Raw genomic sequence first — 5,467 nt, 5'->3', positions numbered from 1 at the left:
CTTTTTCATCCTTGTAGAATCTCCATCCTTGCTTGTTTCCCTCGTTTCCTTTATTTATTTAAAATGAAGGAAAGTGGAGTTATTTAAAAGGATTGTGCAAGTACAATATTAAATAGCATCAGGGTATCCTATAAATTAATGAAAACTAAAACACAATCATGTCAAAGAGTTAAATAGTCTTTATTTACAAACGAACTAGCTTAAATCGCAAACGCAGCGCGCAACTCTCGATACAATAATAGATATATATATATATATAATTCGCTTCTTTATTTTTCTCCGCTTCGGTTTTCTCGATTATTCGTCATCACCATCGACCACGATACTCTACAGTTCTCTTTAAATTTCAAATAAAATGTTTCTTTAACGAAGAACTGCATTGAATAGAAATGACGATGATGACGAAAATCGCAGCGATAACGATAACGATAATGATGTTACAAGAATAAATTACAATGCTATTGATACAATAATGAAGGTGACGTCACGCCGAAATTTCGAAAGAAACACTCTCCGATCAGAACACGGCGTGACGTTACGAGCTCCTTATCATCATCATCATCATCATCATCATCATCATCCACACCATTTTTCATCTCTTCGAGCGTAATAACCGTAATAATAAGTAATAATAATAACGAGATTAGCGATAATCTTGATTCAACGACGACGTCGACGTCGACGATTTCCGGCGCCGCTGGTCCATTTTTATCTCCCTGAACGTCGGACCTCGTCGACGTTGTCGCCGTGTAAGAAAACTCGTACCTCTATCTTCTATCTACAAAGTCAAAAGGACCGATAAAACGTGTTAAAAAGGCCGGTGGTCAACAAACGCGCGCATTTTTATGTGTGTTGATTTTTGTATACAGAGCATTGAAAAAGTAATTATCATATTTTACACAAAGGATTCTTTATATCATGTTAGATGGACCATTTGTAAAAAAAATTTAAAATTAGTAAGATTAATTAATTATCTTTAATTCCTTTTTTTTATTTTACTAATGTCTATCTAATATACCTAATATAATATGAAGAATCACCCCTGCGTAAGGCATGACTGTCATTTTTTTAACACTCTATATGTATACATATAATGTGTAGGTAGGTACTTATATAGGACATGTGTGTATGCTTCCTTGTACAGAGTCCTTTGTTGCAACACATGTCGCTACCCTGATACCATACTGCGCAAACTCTTAGTGTGCATCATATTTTATTTTATGTCATTCATTTTGTTTTATTTGAAATCGAAACTCTCGTTCTGTTTTAACGAGGCTCCAATCCCGCGAATCCGGTTTAATGGGATACATTAAAACGTTATTGATGGAAAATTTTCTTCTGTTATTAAAGTGCCATGATATGTGTACCTACTGTTCAGGCGATTCAGTGAATGATTTCTTCTTCTTCCATGATCTTGTATACTTATATCCTTGAAAAATCACTACTTTAATCGAATGAACCATTTCAATTTATCTTGAATTTAATTCACTAGGCCTGATCTCCGGCCTGAAATCATGGGAGTATGTACTTACTACCTTCTATCGAAAAACCCCTCTTCCCATTTATGTATTCGGACAAAATTCAACAAGATCTCGTTCCCTAGAATTGTTCGAATTCTCTCGAAAATTCTTTCGAGTTTGATTCATTTGATGATATTCTCGCTCCATCGAGTCACCACTTGCTTCTTTTATAAATTTTCTAATAAATCGGAAACGCTTTTCCGGTCTGAATCAGAAATGAATCAGATCTCATCTTCATTGATTTTATTGAAATTTGGTAAAGTAATTGATCTGTATATCTGTAATAAGCGTAATTATAACTTTCGCACCAGATATCAAAGTAATTTTAATAAAAATTCATTAAAAATTTTAGTATATTTAAATGGAATATTTCATTCAATAATGGCCAATGGGATAGCAAAAAAGGTAGATTTATAATTTTTTGTCTAATTACGTAAATTAAACCGTACTTCCATAATATTATAAAAAGAAGATTTTCCTAATGAGACAAAAAATTTGAAATCTGTGGATGTGGCTGTGGCTGTTGCTGCGGCAAAGCCATTATTGAATATAACTAGAGTTGGATACATTTCAATAAAAAATTATTGGAAATTATTGGCGCAACCATAACTGTCCAAATATACCCGAGTATGTATACAGTTTTTCAAATTTTAAATTCATTCTCTTCAAAAATTGCAAAAAAATTTTTAAACATTTTTGCCTAAAATTACAACTGTGCTCATTACAAACATCGTAGATCTACCAACCCTCGAAATTTTATTAAAATTAACGAGGGACACATTTGAGACTCTCTTTATTAATGGCCACTTGATATGCTTGTCTCATTCACCCTTCACCTTCCTGACTCCCCTCATTCTTCACCATTTCTCACTTGCAAACTGATGCCTATAATAATGTTAAATACAAATGACGCCCTTTTCGTTCGTCAAGCTCTCACAGTGAGAAAGGGTAGCGTAATTTTTCTTCGAATGCAATTCGAAGATGAGGGGTTGGCTGGTGGTGGTCGATTGGTCCCGACGCGACGGTATTCAGGGCGCGCACTGTGTGTGATATACATAAGTATTTACATACATGCGGGAGCTTTCATCTCGTTTATGTGTAGATGTTTGTGTCGTGGTGCCCGTTTTCTGAGAGTTCACAAGTATCTGTCCAGCTCCCACGAATTTTACTGATTTACAGAAATTCCTGGAGGGAAATGGAACGTGATAAGGCGATTCTTTTTTTTTTCTTTCTAACTAGCTGACACTTGCATCAATGTAGCTTCACGCTTCAGGAAATATTTAAGGTACTATCTACACAGGATAGGATGATTCAAAAAAGGTGAACAAGGTGAAAAGTAAACCTAAATCCAGCATTGTGAAAATTTGTATACAATTTTAAATGAAGAAAATTTAGAAAAATACTTAATGTTAATATGTAAATAAATATTTTATTTATTATAAAAAGACACTTTTGTATTAAATATCATTTTTGAAAATTTCTGGAATAAAAACAAAACTTGTAAACAAGTTTTAAACAGTTATTTATTACGTCTATACATATATAGACGAAGGATTTCTGGTTGTATTGTACATATGTATATAAGAAGAAGTAGAACAGGATACCTGTTGAGAGCATCGATCCTCAAAGAAACAATCTTTATATCGTAAAAATTAAACAGAGTTATATGTTTCATCTGATACTGTGATAATGATAATGGTCATGCGATATGATTGTCTATTTCGCGCCAGCAAAGGATATATTGATCAAACATTATTTTTTACACCTTTCCAGATTAAAAACAAACATATGTCACAAAAATAGACAAACATTGATGAGCTTACTTGAACATACAAATCAATATTGACAGAGATACAGGTAATCTTCTTTATTTGTATTAATCGTTTACAGACTATGATATGTTAGAACCTACAGTTTAATCCATAAGGGACGGGCATGCTTATAGGGCACAGGTGTTAGTTGATATGAGTGAACAAATTTAATCATTGATTGTTTCTACAGTTTGTATTACTATCTTTCAAAATGTATCCAGTAGAAATACTTATATCTACGTTATTTTTAAACATACTGCAATGAAATTTATATCATTATTAAAAGAAAATATACACTTTTTAATGAAAGAAGAATTAGCTTAATATAATAGTATAATAGCTTATACGTAGTAGGTGATTGGACGTTAAGCCTAAATTAAAAAAAAAGAAAAAGAAAAGCGTGTTCAACTCACCAAAGTTCTGTCATTATTGATTCACAAGTTCACGACAATTCATCATTTATTTAATAATATATCCACATATCATTCAATCCTTGGTCCACCCTATACGTATTTCACATATTACACGATAAAATTTACAACATATAAAATTTAATTCATCAATCTGGATAAGTACTTATGAACTGTTCACGAGCATTGTTTGTGTTTTGTGTGGTTGAGAATGAGTGATTGAGTATTATTATCAGAGCCGTCTTAACAGCATTGTGGGCTTTGGGCAAAGCAGTACATACACTGTGGTCGGTCTCACCCACCCACGTGAATAAAAATATAAATGGTCAATAAAATTATATTAATCAACACAAACTTTTAAACTATGTAACATAAATACATTATTTTTTCTTTATTTGAAGGCCCCATGATTGCAGGGGTAATTACAAACTGTGCCCATGCTTTAAAACGGTACTGAATGTTACGAATCTTTGCTTATCTGTAAGTGCGTTGAAATTGTAGAGCCTCAACTGGAATTCATTTTTATTGTTTCTCGAACGATATTACATAATGTCTTTTCGTTCTTCATTCGAGGGAATTTCTGATGCCAGTGATATCGTTTCACGATATCTACATATGTATGTACAATACATTGGATTACTGATTTCTATTCATTAGCCGAACCAGCGATGTTTAATTCTCCTTCGGTTCAGATTAACCATTTTCCACAAACTACCTTTTCCCTTAATCAGCTCACTTTTTTTTATTACGTTTTTGGCAAATTGTTTTTATCTTTCTTTTTGTATAAAGTGTCGATATAGTAACTTCTTATGTCACCCAGATGTGATGTTACAAATTTTTGTTGAATTAAAATTTTTGGAATTTGGTTGTTGTCGCAATTTATTATATTGTGTACAATAAGAATTAGACAAAATAATGGAAGTTAATAATCCTTTATTTGTTGTAATAGCTTTGGTAAACCAACCAAAAACGCTTGGTCAGTATTACGTGCAAGGGAAATATTATTAAATAAAAAAATCGAGATTTAGTAGCTGCGGATGATCTTTGTCCCACAGTATCTACAAATGCTGCTTGATTTCAGTTAATGTTTATGAAAACGAGTAAATATGCATTAACTTGACGGACGGCATTGAATCGATTGTACAACTTTCCTTTTATTTATTGCAATTATTTAAATGCAAATAATTTTAATGCATCAATTATGTTTCCCCTTTATGAAGAAAACTATAAATCGAAAAATCGAAACGTGATATTTCCAATTATCTGGGGGATACATACCTATTCTTTTTTCACGGAGTCGTAAAATTTATTTGTTTGAACTTGTTATTCGATTACCTATACAACATTTAAAGGAGGATACTCGAGAAACGATATAACTGGTTCCAGAAATGTGGTTTTCTTTACCTCGAAAATAGTGGTACTGTATTGTTATGATAAGTCACAACTTCAGAGTTTCTTAAAGATTAAACGATGAATGCTGCTTTCTGTTTATCAGATCTCGTAATCTTAGATTTTTAGATTTTAGGATTTTAGATTTCGCTCATTCTTTGCATACTCATTTAATTAATTATTTCAATTCAAAGTTGTATTGTATAATTTCCTACACCAAAAAGGTAAACTTTTTCAATGCTTTAATTATCTAGAAATATTGTAAGAACGTCGAAGGGGTCCTCTGTTCGACATACATATTTACATACTAAAAATGAAAAAAAAGAAAAAACGTAAG

The sequence above is a fragment of the Osmia lignaria genome, chromosome 4 (assembly GCF_051020975.1).
Source record: "Osmia lignaria lignaria isolate PbOS001 chromosome 4, iyOsmLign1, whole genome shotgun sequence".
In the NCBI taxonomy this organism is placed as follows: Eukaryota; Metazoa; Arthropoda; class Insecta; order Hymenoptera; family Megachilidae; genus Osmia; species Osmia lignaria.
This window is presented reverse-complemented; position numbering follows the sequence as displayed.